The sequence below is a fragment of the Schistocerca serialis genome, chromosome 9 (genome assembly GCF_023864345.2).
Source record: "Schistocerca serialis cubense isolate TAMUIC-IGC-003099 chromosome 9, iqSchSeri2.2, whole genome shotgun sequence".
Classification (NCBI taxonomy): Eukaryota; Metazoa; Arthropoda; class Insecta; order Orthoptera; family Acrididae; genus Schistocerca; species Schistocerca serialis.
Genome location: NC_064646.1, coordinates 186,972,097 through 186,991,692, shown reverse-complemented (window position 1 = coordinate 186,991,692; position 19,596 = coordinate 186,972,097).

Here is a 19,596-nt window from a genome sequence, read left to right as displayed (position 1 = left end):
CTGTCTCGGCCCTCGCTCTCCTCCCCCCCCCCCCCCCCCCCAATCCGTGATTATGTATTTGAGAATGACCTATTGAGACAATGGTCATTATCATGCTATTTGTCTCTTGCAGGCTTCGTCGAATCAAGTTACGACTAATTTAAGTGTTTTTAGTGTTCAATATTGGTAGTTTCCTCTCACTTGTAATTTACTGTTCGTGTTAATGTGTAATTATTGCTTTTTTGATTATGTATATGCGTATGAGAAAGGTGAATTGGGCCAAGGCTTTTAAGTCAGTAGTTAGATAAACTCCTTTCTACTAGATTAAACCGTCAATGCTCGTTGTAAGAACCAACCCCCGAGCTCAGTTATGAGAGCCACTGTAGTCATAGCCTTCATTCCACTGGGATATAGATTCATTTCGTGTCTGTCATCATGGGGAGCTCTCTGGCTCTCAGTTAGCCTAGCCGCTACGGCAGCCAACAAGCTTTTTAGCTCGGCTGGCATCTTACAGAGCCAGCCTCCCACAACGTCTCATAGGCGAGCATATCTGCTCTTCCTGCTGGTGAACTTGCCTCCCCTGCTGGAAGACGTGCCTTTGCTAGTAAGAAGGTGGTACAATGGTGCTCCAAATCACTGTTCTCTTAAGTGTGATTCTAAAACACTAGTACGGACAGAACATACCCACTTTCCTGGTGTGTTATCACGCTGGTTTTCATTTGAATGTACACTGTCAAAGACCTTTTATCTCCATCTTCAAGTTGGTGTACCTCCCTTGGAACACATTTCCGGCCTTATGCCTGTATGGCCTTCTTTGCTCCTTATCCTCTCGGGGGTCATTTACTCGTACTACATTTTATCCCCTTTTAGCAAAGTCACCCAATATGCGGTATACTTATTTTCAAATTTTCTCCAGTACCCAAGAGGCTGGTATCGTCGACATTGAGATATTTCGGCAGATTGGCTTTTTTCCATCTTCAGGCGGTCCTGTTGACAGTTTTCCGCTGGGTGCTATGCTTTCTGCGGTTCCCGGGAGAGGTTCCGCTGCCGAGGTGGTTGGGGAAGTGGAATGGGAGGGCTCGATCTGCCGTAGTCAGTCTGCGTTGCCGAGTTCATGCACTGCTGGACTGGAGGCGCGCTTTCCCTTGGTGTGGTCCCAGGTCTTCAGCCGGCGTGATGTGAATGGGTCATCCTGCAGACTGCCATTGTACTTTGAGCAAGCTCAAGGCAGGGTCCCAAGCTTTGCTTACTCGAAAACAGATGTTTTTACCTCCTCAGAATCTTTTAAAAAAGTAATAGACAGTGTCAGCTATAAGTATGCGCAGCATCTCAAAAGGTAATAATATGAGCTACGACGCCACCAAGTATTAATACAAGCCAGTGGATTCTGCGACTGCGTTTAAAAAAATTTACGATTATGCCCATTATGCCCCATAACACCATCACCACAAAGGGTAAAAAGTCGAGAGTTCCAAAGAAGCACATTACAACATTACACGATAAAAAATTTATACAGTTCATTACAGAAATTTAAATCAGTGTGTGAACAATAATCTCATTGAGAATGAGATTTTCACTCTGCAACGGAGTGTGCGTTGATATGAAACTTCCTGGGAGACTGAAATTCTCTGCTGGACCGAGACTCGAACTCGGGAACTTTTGTCTTTCGCAGGAAACTCATTTTGTTTGTTTTCGTTCGTTGCATCTGCTCGGGGCGGATGTCGCAAGATACCCGTTTAAGTTCGTCGTTGATCCATTAACTCAGTTTTTTTTTTTTTATTACAGAGGGCAGCTAACCCTCTGACCGAACACGCTGAGCTACCGTGCCGGCAAACCATCTGAGCTACCCAAGCACGACTCACGCCCCGTCCTCACAGCTTTAATTCTGCCAGTGCCTCGACTCCTACCTTCCAAACTTCACAGAAGCTCTCCTACGGACCTTGCAGAACTAGCACTCCTGGAAGAAAGGATATTGCAGAGACATGGCTTATCCACAGTCTGATGGATGTTTCCAGAATGAGATTTTCACTCTGTAACGGAGTGTGCGCTGATATGAAACTTCCTGGCAGATTAAAACACAGTTTTAGTCACCCAGGCTGTGACTAAGCCACACCCGCGAACGTCCCGATTTCGAGTCTCGGTCCGGCACACAGTTTTAACCTCCGAGGAAGTTTCAATAATCTTATTGTAAGCAAAATTCACCAGATATCGCCATTCCGTCAAGTTCTCTGGATGAAACTGTATATCGATATTAATGCTGAGAAACGAATGAATGTGACAAACCAATTCGAATAGAATTTTTAAATTAACGAATAACATCATTTTTGACAAAACTTTTAAGAATTTGAGAAAAAATGTGTGACTTGAAGCCCCAGCACTTTAAATTTTGATAGTAAGACCGAATATCAAGGACAGTGTCTTATTTAAGGAAAATTTTGTGTCTACTGAATTATGGGTACTTAACACTGTTTTTGACAGATCTATAGCTGTAGCACTTGCTGTTTTAAAGATTACTCAGACGCTTCTTGTGGATTTACAGTGCTGGTGTACGCTGACAAAATTTGAGGCAAGAAATATTAAAATGAGCTGCGCTGACACAGGTAGCTTAATATATCATGTAACTAAAATATAAACACTGATGCGTATAGGTGGTTGGCACTTTGGGTTAGCCTCAGAATAATATTTATAACATCCCTTTCATTAATAAAAATTACCAGAGGAGATCGTTACAGAAGTGATAGAAGGGAGAACAAAAGCATATACTCTCGAAACTCAAACTCAACGCATAAGGCGCAGAACAAAATGTGTGAAATGATCATCAGAAAAGGAATTACGCACTGATGATTACTGAGAATATGAGTGAAATGATGTTGATAAATCTACTGTTGTGTATGATTCGATGCACGCTGCATGCTGTTTCCACTGGAAAGCAATGTTAATTCCCACTATCGGTAAAAGTCGATAAATGCTTCATTTTCGAAGATAAAAGTGAGGACAATAGCGTGCTTTCGTGCTATCGAGTGCAGTTTACCTATTTTCTTTCTCACTTGATAGTATCAGTAGTTTGTGTTGGAAGTGATATCTAACATGCATTCTAACGCTTTTCATTGTTTTTTGATGCTTTTGTCTTGTTTCACTTGCTTTTGACGCGTTAAAACATCTACTTCTCATGGCATTGTCGGTTTTAGCTGTTATATAAGTGTTTAATACACTGAAGAGCCATAGAAATTGGTACACCTGCCTAATATCATATAGGGCTCCCCGAGCACGCAGAAGTGCCGCAACACGACGTGGCATGGACTCGACTAGCGTCTGAAGTAGTGCTGGAGGAAACTGACGCCATGAATCCTGCGGGGCTGTCCACAAATCCGTAAGAGTATGAGGGAGTGGAGATCAATTCTAAACAGCATGTTCCAAGGCATTCCGAATATGCTCACAAGGGAACCTCCCCATCGCACCCCCCTCAGATTTAGTTATAAGTTGTCACAGTGGATAGGCCCTATCTTGCGCATGGACTACTCAGTTTGTATGATTTTGCTTATTTTTTTCATAATTCCACACAACTTCTTCCTGTTTTCTCGGCTGATCTGTGTTCAGTTTTTCAAGGCCTATCCACTGTGCCAACTTATAATTAAATCTGAGGGGGTTGCGATGGGGAGGTTCCCTTGTCAGTAATGTTCATATCTGGGGAGTTCGGTGGCCAGCTGATGTATTTAAATTCAGAAGAGTGTTTCTGGAGCCACTCTTTATCAATTCTGTATGTGAGGGGTGTTGTATTGCTCTACTGGAATTGCGCAAGTCCGTCGGAATGCACAGTGGACATGAATGGGTGCAGGTGATCAGACAGGATGCTTACATACGTCACCCATCACAGACGTATCTAGACATGTCACGAGTCCCGTGTCACTCCAACTGCACACTTCTCAACCATTTCAGAGCCTCCAACAGCTTGAACAGTACGCTGCTGACATGCTGGGCCCATGAATTCATGAGGTTGTCTCCATACGCGAACATGTCCATTCGCTCGATGCAATTTGAAACGAGACTCGTCCGACCAGGCAAAATTTATACGGTGTGGTAACTTAATAATTACTTTCAGTTTAAATTAGTGTTCATTACATGAATTTAACATAACATCCAGGAAAAGAGGGAAGATTAGTGTTTCCAGTTGTCAACAGTCCAATGTCGGAGCTGACGGACCCAGGCGAGGAGTAAAACATTGTGTCATGTAGTCATAAAGGGTACACGAGTGGGCCTTTGGTTCCGAATACCCATATCAATGATGTTTGGCTGAATGGTTCACTCGCTGACACTTGTTAGTGGCCCAGCATTGAAATCTGCAGCAATTAGCGGAAGAGTTGCACTTCTGTCACATTGAACGATTCTCTTCAGTCGTCGTTGGTCCCGTTCTTGCAGGATGTTTTTCCGGCCGCAGTGATGGAGAATCGATGTTTTATCGGATTCCTGATATTTACGGTACACTCGTGAAATGGTCGTACGAGAAAATGCTCACTTTCTCGGTACCTCGCAGATGCTGTTCCCCACATCACAAAGGAGGAATGAACGTCCATTTACAGAAGGTATTAAAAGTGATGACCATTGGTATTAATGCAGTGCTGCAATCTTCTTATCATATATTGAGTGGTATTCCTTATTACATCGGCACTTATCGAAGCACTTGCTCTGACAATTCTCTCTCGCATATCTTCAGGTGTGTTGGAACGTCTTTATAAACAATGTCTTGTACCAATCCCCACAAGAAAAAATCCAGAGGCGTCAAGTCTGGCGAACGAGCCGACCACCACACATCTATTCCGCGTCCAATCCAACGATTTGGGAATTGTCTCTGCAACTCATTTCTAGGCATCGGCGAAAAATGTGCCTGACACCCATAGTGTTGATACCACATTCTGTTCCTTGTTCCTAAAGGTATTTCTTCTAATAACAGACCTAATATTTCTTGCATTAATGTGGTGTACTTCCTACCATTAAGATTTCCTTCGATGAAATAGGGGCTTATAATTCTGTCCTCCAGAATCCCACACCATACATTCACCGACCACGGTTTTTGGTGTGCAACTGGCCGCAGCCAACATGGATTTCCAGTTGCCCAATAATGCATGTTATGGTTCAAATGGCTCTGAGCGCTATTGGACTTAACATCTATGGTCATCAGTCCTCTAGAACTTAGAACTACTTAAACCTAACTAACCTAAGGACAGCTCACAACACCCAGTCATCACGAGGCAGAGAAAATCCCTGACCCCGCCGGGAATCGAACCCGGGAACCCGAGCGCGGGAAGCGAGAGCGCTAACGCACGACCACGAGCTGCGGACCAATGCATGTTATGCAAATTAACATTTCCATGGTTCGTGAATGTATCGTCGTCAGTAAATGAAATCAAATTTATAAATAAGTCATCCCTCTGAATGCGACGCATACAATCCGTACCAGTTAACTCTTGGTGGAGACTGATAGGGTAAGGATGACATTTATGGCGATACAGAACACGAACAACACTACTCCGGCTCATGCTGGAAAACGTTTTTGCCGGATATGTTCCCGATGCGTTAAAGATCCAGTTGTTCTCAATTTATCATACATATATTTAAATGTACGGCGTGTATGGTGATTACGCTGAGGATATCTTTCAGCGTATAAGTGTCTAGTTCTCAGTGAATTTTGTTGACATTCTCCGTAAATGAGAAGCATATCGACTTCCTCTTCGAAGGAATACATCATTCACATTCGCTTGACTCGACGTTACTAGTCTTACCGTTCCTATTAGTGTTGTACTGCGGAAACGTCTAATGGTGTTTGCATGTCAATGGTACGTTAGATGGATACGCCGTATGTAGCGAGTAATTATTATTTGCACGATATACTAGAGAGAATTCTAAGAGCATGCGGTTCGATAAGTGTGGAAGTGATAAGGAATACCAATCAATCCATGATAAGAAGAATGCAGCACTGCATTGATACCAATGGTCATCAATTCGATCACCTTTTGTAAATGGACGTTCACGCCACCTTTTCGACCTTCGGTGGCCTTCAAAAACGTTACCGTTACACATGACTGGATTCGTCTCGATAGCCGCTATCAGAAAATAAGTACCAAACTATAGCATCCCATTAAAAAAGAAAAAAACAAAGTTGACATAGCTTCCTATTTAAAAACAAGAAAAAAAAAATTGACATTCACATCTCTGACGCGGCCCCACCTAGCAACAAAAACCAACATAATAGTATGGCCCCCGTTGTCCCATGAAACATTTGTCCCACAAACTTTTCAGCTGATATCATACTTTCGGAGTTATTCTAGGTGGCAATAGTTAGTGACTCACCCAGTAAAGGCTTTGCCGACCGCAGTGCCGTATTCTGCCTGTTCACGTATCTCTGTATTTGAATACTCAGGCCCATACGAATTGCCGGCCGCGGTGGCCGAGCGGTTCTAGGCACTTCAGTCTGGAACCGCGCGACTGCTACGGTCGCAGGTTCGTATCCTGCTTCGGGCATGGATGTGTGTGAGATGCCCTTAGGTTATTTAAGTTTAAGTAGTTCCAAGTTCTAGGGGACTAATGACCTCAGATGTTAAGTCCCATAGTGCTCAGAGCCATTTGAACCATTTTGAGACTATACGAGTTTCTTTGGCGCTTCAATATACATATTTCATCAGGAAAACAAAACGTTTTTGCAACCGAAATGTTTCTGAGTAAATCAAAACTAATCATAAGATGTCTTACATAAGGCTGAATTTTTCTCCAGTACAAAGTTACAGCTAGGCCGGCCTCTCTGAAAGTTTAACTAAAAACAAGCTTTCCCCTGGGGATCGTCACAATATCTTGGCGTCGCGCTCTCCTGTGTTGAACTTAGCTTCCTTTGCTGGCGGTTCTGGCACGCAGCTAGCGGGAAACCTTGGAACGCTTAGCTGCAGAAGGCGTTAGCCCTGCCCTGGTTCTGCACACTCGGCACTTGGCAGGAACGCCGCTGCCGGAAGACTGGGGGCGCCTCGTTACTCGCGGGACAAAGCTACGGCCACGTCGCAGCCCGGCGGCGCCGTATACTGTAGCAGTAGGCCTGCGACGGCATTCCGCCGGCACCGCGCACATACCCACCGGCCAATTACAAATTGCCGCCTCCCTCCGCCATCTCTCACGACCGGTCGCGGCACAACTTCTCCCCTGTCGCCGTGCTCGCCTGCAAGGCACCGCCGGCCGCCTTGCGCCTTCAGGCGGGCGGGTCAGCCACACACGACACACGCGAATAACAAAAGTGGCGTTTCCACAGCTGCGAAGGGCGCATAGTTAACTGTTTCGTGATCTATGTACGAGGCGTGTTTTTTAAATAAGGTCCGTTTTGGCCCACCCGTTTGGCCGTGCGGTCTAAAGTACGGCTTTCCGGGCGGGAAGGATTTGTGTCGAGGTCCGGTGAACCGACCAGTCTGTGGATGGTTTTTAGGCAGTTTTCCATCTGCCTCGGCGAATGCTGGCTGGTTCCCCTTATTCCGCCTCAGTTACTCTATGTCGGCGATTGCTGCGCAAACAAGTTCTCCACGTATGCGTACACCACCATTACTCTACCACGCAAAAACATAGGGGTTACACTTGTCTGGTGTGAGACGTTCCCTGGGGGGTCCACCGGGGGCCGAACCGCACAATAACCCTGGGTTCGGTGTGGGGCGGCGGAGGGGTGAAGTGGACTGCGGTATTCGTCGTGGGGTTGTGGACCACTGCGGCTGCAGCGGGGACAGAGACTCTCCGTCGTTTCTAGGTCCCCAGTTAACATACAATAGAATACAATACAAGGTCCGTTGTGCTGTAGACACTAGTAGTTCGCGCGCATACCGCAACGAGCGCGTGCGTCGTTTACTAGCATACCCCGGGAACAACTGTGCTAAGTTTCAGCCTTATAGCTAATCTGTACCGTTCTGTTCAGTGCTTTCAAAATGTTTAAGACTATCAACTCGCCCGCCGCGTGTGAGGTTCGCTCACTGATACGGTTTTTGTCAGCAAGAAACCTGCCTGCTGCAGAATTACATCGACAAATTTGCGAAGTGTACGGCGACACTGTTATGAGTGAAAGCAAAGTGCGTAAGTGGGTTACGAGAATTCAAAGATGGCCGTGACAACGTCCATCATGAGGACAGCTCCAGACGCCCTTCTTTGGTTATAGACGATATGGTGGCTTCAGTTGAAGCGAGGATTCGTGAGAACAGGCGCTTCACAACAACAGGTCTCTCAAACGAATTTCCTGATGTGTCGAGATCAGTGCTTTACAACATTGTTTCTGAACATCTAAAGTTTAGGAGACTGTCCTCCCGATGGGTCCCTAAACTCCTAACCACAAAAACGAAAGATCTGAGTGTGCGATGAAGTGCTTGACTCGTTATCACGAAGAAGATGACGGCTTCTTGAGTGAGATCGTAACGAGACGAAACATGGGTTTCACACATCACGCCTGAATCGAAGCATCAGAGCATGGAATGGAGACATATAGACTCGCCTGTAAAGGAGTAAGCCAAACAGACTCTGTCCAAGAGCAAAATCTTGGCGTCGGTGTTTTTTGATAGGCATGGTGTTTTATTGGTCGACTTCATGCAACGAGGAACCACTATCAATGCAGAAGCATAGTGCCAAAGGATGAGAAAGCTACGTAGAGCGATTCAAAACAGAAGACGCGGCATGCTGACAAAGGGAATTGTCCTTCTCCTTGATAATGCAAGACCTCACACTGCAGATCAGACCCGCGATCTAATGGACAGTTTTGCCTGGGAAGTTTTAGACCACCCACGCTACAGTCCTGATCTTGCGCCGAGTGATTACCATCTGCTACTCCACCTCAAACAACACCTCAGTGGCCACCGTTACAATGATGACGACGACGTGAAAACGGCAGTGAATTCTCGGTTATCGGAGCAGACGGCAAGTTTTTATGAAGAGGGTATTTTAAAATTGGTTGAGAGGTATGATACGTGTTTGAACAAACTTGGCAACTGTGTCGAAAAATAGAGTGAATTACGTACTTTCTGAAAATAAATGTACCCTTTTGAAATAACCTTTCGTTGTGTACTTATGTTCAATTGGACGTTACTTAAAAAAATACGCCTCGTACCATTCTACATACCAAATTTAAGGGAACCACATCTACTGAGGGAGACTGAACATTCATTGCTGTCGTGCTGACAATGCGAGTCACACAATTTCAGCGCCCATTCGTTGTGGAAGAAGTTGAGTGTGTCAGTACACTGAAGTGACGAAGCTCCCATCGTTTGTTAATCCGACCTTTGTCTCTAATGACCTCTTTGTCGACTGGACATTAAACACTAATCTTCTCTCTCTTCCTGGATGTTATGTTAACCTCCTAATATCGTGTCGGACCTCCTTTTGCCCGGTGCAGTGCAGCACTTGACTTGGCAGGGACTCAACAAGTCATCGGAAGTCCCCTTCAGAAATATTTAGAGATGTTGTCTCTAGAGCCGTCCATAATTGCGAAAGTATTACCAGACCAGGATTTTGTGCACTAACTGACCTTTCTATTAGGTCCCATAAATTTTCGATGGGATTTGTGTCGGACGATCGAATTTTGCTGAATCTTCTTCAAACCAGTCAACAGCAATAGTGGCCCAGTGACATGGTGCATTATCATCCATAAGAGTTCTACCGTTGTTTGGGTACATGAAGTCCATAAATGGCTACAAATGGTCTCCAAGTAGCCGAGTATAACCGAGGACCCAGTCCATTCCACGTAAACACAGCCCACACCATTATGGAGCCATCACCAGCTTTCACAGTGCCTTGTTGACAACCTGGATCCATGGCTTCGTGGGATCTCCGCTACAATCTAACCATACCATTACCTCTTACCAGCTGAAACCGGAGCTCATCTGATCGGGCCACGGTTTTTCAGTCATCTAGGTTCCAACCGATATGATCGCTAGCCAAGGAGAGGCGCTGCAGGCGATTTCGTGGTCTTAGCAAAGGCACTCGCGTCAGTCGTCTGCTACCGTAGCCCGTTAACGCCGAATTCCGCCGCACAATCCTAACGCATACGCTCGTCGTACGTCTCACATCGATTCCTGCTGATATTACAGTGACTTTGAGCGCTGACAACTCAACGCAAACGCAGCAGCTGTCGGTCGATGAGGGAAGGCCTTTAATATTTTTTTTGTGGGATCTAAAATTTAAAAACCTCTCTCACACCGGCCTGATTTAGCTTCACTGATCAGGATAGTAAAAACATGCGTATGTTAAGGGAATTTTCATTCACAAAGCAGGCTTATCACATTCACACAGTTCAATACTGTTCTATCCTGATTAAACTGAGCTTAACTTAAATTCCATAAGGCAGTGAAGCCATTTCGAAGTCTCGGTGCGACGAAAATTGTCAGTCGATCTCCTGAAAACATTTGTAATAATCATTAACTTTCGATGATCACATGGGGAAGACCGGAGATCTGCTGGTAAGACCGTGTTAGCCTATTTATTTGAAGTAACTGGATATCTTGAGCATACAAAACGGCAGGTTCGTCTAGTGTAAATCAGACGTTCCCCACTGATCCCGTGCAACACAGCGTAGTAAGCAGACACTGTCAATAATAATCAGTTAAATAATACGCGAACACACTTACGTTAGTTTAGATCATGTATTAAATTCCTTCTCATACAGAATCCCATCAAGATGGCGACTAGCTCAACAATACATACATATACATCCTCCTTCTTTCACGACTAATCGGCAAGAATTCCTTCGTTCTTTTCATAAGAGAAAACATAGATAGCAGAGAAGCTATTCCATGGAGTAAATGGACGCTCCAAGGAATAATTGGGCTTGAAACTACTTTGCATTGATAATCGGTAAAATAAGAAGAGATATTTCGAGATACGCACTGAGTTATATAATTTATTAAATTTCTGAAAATATCGCGGAGATACCGCTGCAAGAGACATTACAGGCCGTCGGTCACTGCATTGTCCTTGGTGACAGGTAATGTCTGAAATTTGGTATTCTTGGCTCCATTTGACACTGTTGATCGCGAAATAATGAATTCTCTAACTAACGAAATGCAATGTCCCAAGTGTCTAACTCCAACTACCATTCCGCGTTCAAAGTCAGTTAATTCCCATCGTGTGATCATAATCACGTCGGACATCTTTTCACATAAATCACCTGAGTACAAATGACAGCTCCGCCAATGCACCGCCCTTTTATAGCTTATGTACATGATACTACCATCTCTCCCCGTCTCTCTCTCTCTCTCTCTCTCTCTCTCTCTCTCTCTCTCTCTCTCTCTCTCTCTCCACACACACACACACACGCACACACATACACAGATACATATATATATATATATATATATATATATATATATATATATATATATATATATATATATCCGCGCAGCGTTATGCTTACATTTGGTATGTATATATACATGTGTTGAGTCCTCCCTCGGGTGTGTGTCTATTGTTCTTAGCATAAGTTAGTCTAAGTAGTGTGTAGATTTAGGCACCGATGACCTCGGCAGTTTGGTCCTTTAGGAATTCACACACATTTGAAAATTTTTTTTAAGCGTACCAAGACTACCGAGGGATGAACTTCATTGGAACGCGGACATTCATTAGACGTTGTCATATCGACAATGCGAGTACGCGTGCCTCTTGGAAAAAGTTGAATGAGCCAGTAGTTCGAAATGAGACCATTACGGGTCCAGGGCTTGGTTCTGCAGAAAGTTGGTCACAGCTTGTTCCTGTTTTTATCTCTTTTACAGTCTCCCCAGTCCCTAATTAATTCAGAATCACTACCACTTTTCATTTACGTCACATGCATACGATTTTTATAAGAACAACAATAAAATTTATAAGCTGTAGTAATTTAATAATTATTTTTACTTTAAATTAGTGTTTCTTACATGAAGTTAACATAACATCCAGGAAGAGAGAGAAGATTAGTGTTTAATGTCCAGTCGACAAAGAGGTCATTAGAGACAGAGTACAAGGTCGGATTAACAAACGATGGGAGCTTTCAGAGGAACCATCTTGACATTTGCCTTATTCGATTTAGGAAAATCACGGAAAACTTAAAACAGGGTGGCTGGATAATGTCTGAACCGTCGCCATCACGAATCCAAGATTAGTGTGGTAACCACTGCACCATCTCGCTCGGTATCAACGAAGAAACAGCGAATCACCAAAATATAGGATGTGGAAAATCGAATCTTACCACAGAATTTAATGTGAGGTGCTTTTAATAGTTTCCAAAATGAAACTCTTTCTCGAAACCTGGAAGAAAATCCAAAGACATCCTTGTCATATGTAATGTACAACAGCAGCAAGACACGATCAATAACTTTAGCATTCGATAACAGCAGTAACGTTATCTATGACAGAGCCACTAAAACGGAGTTACTTTCACGGTTTACCAAATAACAGCTGCCAGCATGAGTAATTTATAAGTAGATACCGTCAGTGTAGCGAAGCAACTTAGGCCAGTAATGGCAAATCTCCAGTCATGACGGTTTATAAGTTAGGTTCCATTCGGAGTATGCTAATGGAAGAGCTCTATTTGTAGCAGTCATACAGAACCGCTTGATCTACGAAATATCCATACCAAAAGAGTACAAATTTACACAGGCCATGCTAATACACATGGAAGAAAATTGAATTAATCCACTATATTATACACTGGTAAAAACGACATCGCCGGCCGGAGTGGCCGAGCGGTTCTTGGCACTACAGTGTGGAACTGCGCGACCGCTACGGTCGCAGGTTCGAATCCTGCCTCGGGCATGGATGAGTGTGATATCCTTAGGTTAGTTAGGTTTAAGTAGTTCTAAGTTCTAGGGGACTGATGATCTCAGAAGTTAAGTCCCATAGTGCTCAGAGCCATTTGAACCATTTTGAACTACGACATCCATTTAGGAACACTTGGTGTTTTCCAACATTACGAAATACCTCGAAGAAAACAATCTATTGACACACAGCCACCACGGATTCTGCAAAAATCGTTCTTTTGAAGCACAGTTGTCTCCCCACACGAAGTAATGAGTACAATGAACTGGGGTCTCAAGCTGATTCCATATTTCTAGTTTTCAAGAAGGCTTTTGACAAAGCGGCGTTTACAAAAAAATTGCCTGCCTGTGGAATATCGTCTCAGTTTTGCGATTGGATTCATGATTTCCCCTCAGAAAGGTCACACACAGTTCATAATACCTGACGGAAAGTCATCGAGTGAAACATAAGTGATATCTGCGGTTCCCCTAAGAAATGTTACGGGTCAACTGAGGGTCCTAATCTACATAAACGATTTAGGAGACAGTCTTTGCAATCCTCTTATATTATTTGCAGATGATGCTCTTGTTTAGAGCCTAGTTAAATCATCAGAACAAATCGCATAGCAAAATGATTCAGAAAAATTGTCTATATATTACGAAAAGTGGCAGTTGACCCTAAACAAGTAAAAGAGTGAAGTCCACCACAAGAGAACTAAAAAATTCCGATAGATTTCGGATGCACGCTGAAGCAGAAAAATTTAAAGATTGTTGGTTCAACTAAATATCTAGGGATTACGAGTACGAACAATGTAAATTGGAAACGTCACAAAGATAATGTTGCGGGGAAGGCGAACCAAAGACTACGTTGTAATCTGCATAAAGGGACTGCCTACACTACGGCTGTCCGTCCTCTTCTGTGCTATCGCTGTGAAAGGTGAGATCCTTAGCAGATAAGATCGACGGAAGACATCGAAAACCTTCAAAGAAGGGCAGCTCATTTTGTATTTATCGCGAAATAAAGGATGAGCGCCGTGGGTAAGTGAGGTGATACAGCAGTCTTTAAAATTTACTCGTTACAGCATGATATTTTCACGAAATTTCAATTACTAACTCTCTCCTTCGAATGCCAAAATAATTTGTTGACTCCATTCTGCATAGCGAGAAATAATAGAAATCAGAGCTCGAACGGAAAGATTTATGCCTTCATTTTCCTCATGTACTGTTTAAGGGCGGAACGATGGGGTAATAGTCTGAAAGTAGGAATCTCTGTCAAGCACATAAGTGCGAATTGCAGAGCAGTCATATAGATGAAGGTAAAAAGCGTGCGTCCAGAAATTTAAGAAGTTGTACAACTTGTACGACTACAACATCATAATTTATACAATACGAAACAGAAGTGTGTGCTCACCGTTATCAGCAATCCATGACTTTTTTGTTGTTGTGGGTCAGTGACTTCCCTTTATGCATTTCTCAACTTCCTGTGGTTTGCAAGTTATCTCCACTGACTCACGGACCATGAAGATTTGTTTCTGATTGACAGCACGTACGGTCAGACTACGAATGGGCCCTCTTATCTGGCTGGAATGTTACCAATCAGGTCTCGTTCAAGTCCAAGTGAACAGGCCCTCAGCCAAGCAACTGAAAAGTACACTCCTGGAAATGGAAAAAAGAACACATTGACACCGGTGTGTCAGACCCACCATACTTGCTCCGGACACTGCGAGAGGGCTGTACAAGCAATGATCACACAGCGGACACAGCGGACACACCAGGAACCGCGGTGTTGGCCGTCGAATGGCGCTAGCTGCGCAGCATTTGTGCACCGCCGCCGTCAGTGTCAGCCAGTTTGCCGTGGCATACGGAGCTCCATCGCAGTCTTTAACACTGGTAGCATGCCGCGACAGCGTGGACGTGAACCGTATGTGCAGTTGACGGACTTTGAGCGAGGGCGTATAGTGGGCATGCGGGAGGCCGGGTGGACGTACCGCCGAATTGCTCAACACGTGGGGCGTGAGGTCTCCACAGTACATCGATGTTGTCGCCAGTGGTCGGCGGAAGGTGCACGTGCCCGTCGACCTGGGACCGGACCGCAGCGACGCACGGATGCACGCCAAGACCGTAGGATCCTAGGCAGTGCCGTAGGGGACCGCACCGCCACTTCCCAGCAAATTAGGGACACTGTTGCTCCTGGGGTATCGGCGAGGACCATTCGCAACCGTCTCCATGAAGCTGGGCTACGGTTCCGCACACCGTTAGGCCGTCTTCCGCTCACGCCCCAACATCGTGCAGCCCGCCTCCAGTGGTGTCGCGACAGGCGTGAATGGAGGGACGAATGGAGACGTGTCGTCTTCAGCGATGAGAGTCGCTTCTGCCTTGGTGCCAATGATGGTCGTATGCGTGTTTGGCGCCGTGCAGGTGAGCGCCACAATCAGGACTGCATACGACCGAGGCACACAGGGCCAACACCCGGCATCACGGTGTGGGGAGCGATCTCCTACACTGGCCGTACACCACTGGTGATCGTCGAGGGGACACTGAATAGTGCACGGTACATCCAAACCGTCATCGAACCCATCGTTCTACCATTCCTAGACCGGCAAGGCAACTTGCTGTTCCAACAGGACAATGCACGTCCGCATGTATCCCGTGCCACCCAACGTGCTCTAGAAGGTGTAAGTCAACTACCCTGGCCAGCAAGATCTCCGGATCTGTCCCCCATTGAGCATGTTTGGGACTGGATGAAGCGTCGTCTCACGCGGTCTGCACGTCCAGCACGAACGCTGGTCCAACTGAGGCGCCAGGTGGAAATGGCATGGCAAGCCGTTCCACAGGACTACATCCAGCATCTTTACGATCGTCTCCATGGGAGAATAGCAGCCTGCATTGCTGCGAAAGGTGGATATACATTGTACTAGTGCCGACATTGTGCATGCTCTGTTGCCTGTGTCTATGTGCCTGTGGTTCTGTCAGTGTGATCATGTGATGTATCTGACCCCAGGAATGTGTCAATAAAGTTTCCCCTTTCCTGGGACAATGAATTCACGGTGTTCTTATTTCAATTTCCAGGAGTGTATTTACAGCTTGTAATTTTCTAGAATTCCTTGCCATTTCATGCTATATTCACCGAAAGTTTGCTGAGAAATTTGGGAATCAACTTAGGTAAAATATCAGTACACGTACGGTTTTCGGATTCTGGGGAAACAGTCGACTTTGACTCTGTCGTCAGAATACAATATTCGTAAACAACACTGATGAAGATGTTAAATATCAATAGTGAGGTATGAACACAAAGTAAATGCATCTTTCACAGTGCAGTGTGAGAGGTTCTACTTCGCTGATAATCCTTTCCTTGTCTTTAATGGATGTTTCATTATTAGTACGTTGTAGATTCCGCTTTAGGGGGAGTTAGAATGGAAAAAAATTTTCTTTTGCATTTTCGGATTTTTATCTAATTTTAAAATTTGCAATTTTCTGAATAATATATATTATAAACTCACATGGGAAGTATTGTACTTTATTTTTAAATATAATTTACACCGGTTGAAAATGTTAAAATTTTTACTTGCATTACTTCAAGATCAAATAACATTGGTAATTTTTTATATAGAAGGCTGTGGATTGCTGTGTTACAAAGATTAAATTACGTGTTTGTATTGGCATCACTGTCAAAAACAGTATCGTATCGTTTCGTAGTATAAACACACGGTGTATGTGGAAAAGCGACGAATAGATTGGTAAATCTCTCAAACAGTAAAGTATGACGCCAAAACGAAGTGTTTTTAAGAAACGTGGATTTCATGGTAATACATTTTCGAATAAAGTGAAACATTGTGTTTAACATGTGGTGTGTGAAGTTGCAGAAAATGAAATACAGGCAAACTCGTAAGTATCTTGAGAAACACCCATTAGTGCTTCGAAGATTAACGTAAAACGTTGTGATACACAGTTTTCTCAAAGCGAAAGTGATGTAAACGGTAGATCAGGCTATATTCTGATAGATTTACACATCCTAACAAAGGTGTTAGGTGAATGTGTGTGTTGTAAAATATGTGGAAGGCCAGTTAGTTTATATGAAGACAGTGAGGTATCAAATGGACTAGCCAGGGACTTATTATTAATTGTGCCAGTTGTAAATATACTCATTCATTTTGGAATTCTGGTAAGTGTAAGGTGGTTTTATGGATTGAGAGCTATTGGCAAAGGACACACTGCAGCTGAAACAATTTGTGCCGTGATGAATTTGCCACGCCCACCTTGAAAAATCGACAAGCATGTAGGATTTATTGCAGCTGCTGTGTAATTTGTGGCATGTGATTCAATGAAGGGTGCAGCAAACGAAACTGTTGAAATAAATGATGGTATCACTGACATACCCGTAGCTTTTGATGGCACTTGGCAGAAGCGCGGCTACAGTTCTAAGAATTCTGTTGCTATAGTGACCAGGGTGGATACTGGAAACGTAATAGATTTCCAGATTTTAACCAAACATTGTTATAAGTGTAAGTCAAGGAATGAAGGTTGGCATAACTATGACATAAATTATGAAGGAACAAGTGGTGGCATGAAGGCCTCTGCAGCTATTGAACTTTTTAGTCGATCTGTGAACGAAAGGGGAATGTGTTACACTAAGTTCTTAGGTGATGGAGACTCAAAAACGTAAAACAGTGTAGTAGCCGCTCAGCCTTCTGGTGAGAAGATTATCACAAAAATGGAATGTGTTGGTCATGTCCAAAAGAGGATGGGCACCAGGTTGAGGAAGTTGAAACAATGTTTGAGAGACAAGAAACTTTCTGATGGTAAAACCATTAGAGGCACGTTGACAGACAATATGATTGATGAACTACAGCAGTTTTATGGGACGGTCATTAGAAATAATACTGAGGATTTGTTGAAAATGTAGTAGGCAATATTGGCTACCTTATTCCACAGAATGTCAACTGATGAAAAACCAGTACACCACCTTTGCCCTCCTGGACCTGATTCATGGTGCAATTACCGCAATGCCCAGTACTCAAACAATTCATACAGCCATAAACATTTTATACCAGCAACAGTCATGGATATCGTAAAACCTATTTACAGAGACCTGGCAAATCCAGAATTACTGAAGAAGTATCTGCATGGTCAGACTCATAATCCCAATGAGTCTTTCAATAATCTTATGTGGACTCGCTTACCACAAAATTTTTTTGTTGGAATGAAGACACTAAAGTGGGGGGACAGTGACGCTGTTATTGTTTTTAATTATGGCAACATTGGTAGGGTGAAGTGCTACAGCATATGGGAACTAATTCTGGAGCAAACTGCATCAGAGAACTTGAACGGATGGACAAGTTTCGCATTGATAAAGCAGAGTATCCAGTACACTTGGCCACTAAAAGGTCAGAAAGAAGAAAAGAAAAAAAAAACTTGGAATAAGGTCAAGAGGATGATATACAGTATGGTGCAGGGTTTTTCTGAGTGACTAAAAATAAAAAAATTAAGAATGTATTAAGTTAATTACAGTCTTTTGAAGCTTAAGAAGCTGTTCCTGAAAATTTACATTTTCTGTTGCATTTTTACATTAATCTCGGAAACCACTTCGAGTAGAGTATTCAAATTTTCAGGGACTAATAACACACATACCAGAGTCTACTGAACTAACAGAAGAACATAATGTTATGTACAATTAAAATCATTTAGGTTAACGTACAAAAAAGTACACAAAATTTTAACTGTGTAATTAAAAAATTGTATTTCCAGATGCAGTGGCTGAAATGCAATTATTGTAGTTCAGTAGTCTCAGAACATACAGTTTAACGTCCTGTAAAAGTTTCGTAAGTGGCTAAAGTGGTTCCTGAAATACAGGGAAGCCAAGTCACTAAATTTAACATTGTCGGGATAGGGTGTTCCAACTCCCCTTAATGACTGCCGCACTGTCGCGCGCTCAGAAACAAACAACCGTCTAACTCCGTTCAAATAAAAAAATGGGTTCCAATGGCTCTGAGCACTATGGGGCTTAACTTCTGAGGTCATCAGTCCCCTGGAACTAAGAACTACTTAAACCTAACTATCCTAAGGCCGTCACACACATCCATGCCCGAGGCAGGATTCGAACCTGCGAGCGTAGCGGTCGCGCGTTTCCAGACTGTAGCGCCTAGAACCGCTCGGCCACTTCGGCCACCATTCAAATAAAAAGAAAGGAATAGTGGGGTATGTGTTGTGTCGATGAAGATGTCATTAGTGATGGGGAACCAGCTCGGACTGGGTAATTAAGAGGAATGAGGTAGGCCAAATCTCTTTCAAAGTAATTATCACGGCATCTGTGATAAACGATTTGTAGAAACCTCTTGAATGCGATTTCAGTGTGTTGAACACTGCACCATTTTGTTCGGTTGAATAAAAGTACAGGGCAATCCAAAAGGATCTTTACAGCATTCATCACGTACACTTAAGAAACGGGGTAGGTAGAAAAGTGCGGTTTGTGTCGTTATGTTCACACACTCCTAAAGTTTCAGTAGTCGTTTGATGGAGTTAATTGTGTGTGCCATCCGTAGCACTTACGATATCTAAGGGATATTTTAGATTCTTCAGCATCCTGTCTAACATGTCCTCATTAAATTGTTCACCACGTCCCGCACTTGGACCTGGTGGACAGCATCCTTCACGAAAACCCAAATGCCTGTGCAGCAATATCTGAATTTTCTAAAAACGACAATTGTGTTGAATTTAACGAATCGCTAATATCGTTTTTATTAGACTGTAGCATGTCGCATCATAACCATATATAGCTTATTTTGCGATAGTTTTATTGTTATTTTTAAATGGCCGTTTCGTGCGTGTTTCCCTGAAATGGATATTGGAATAA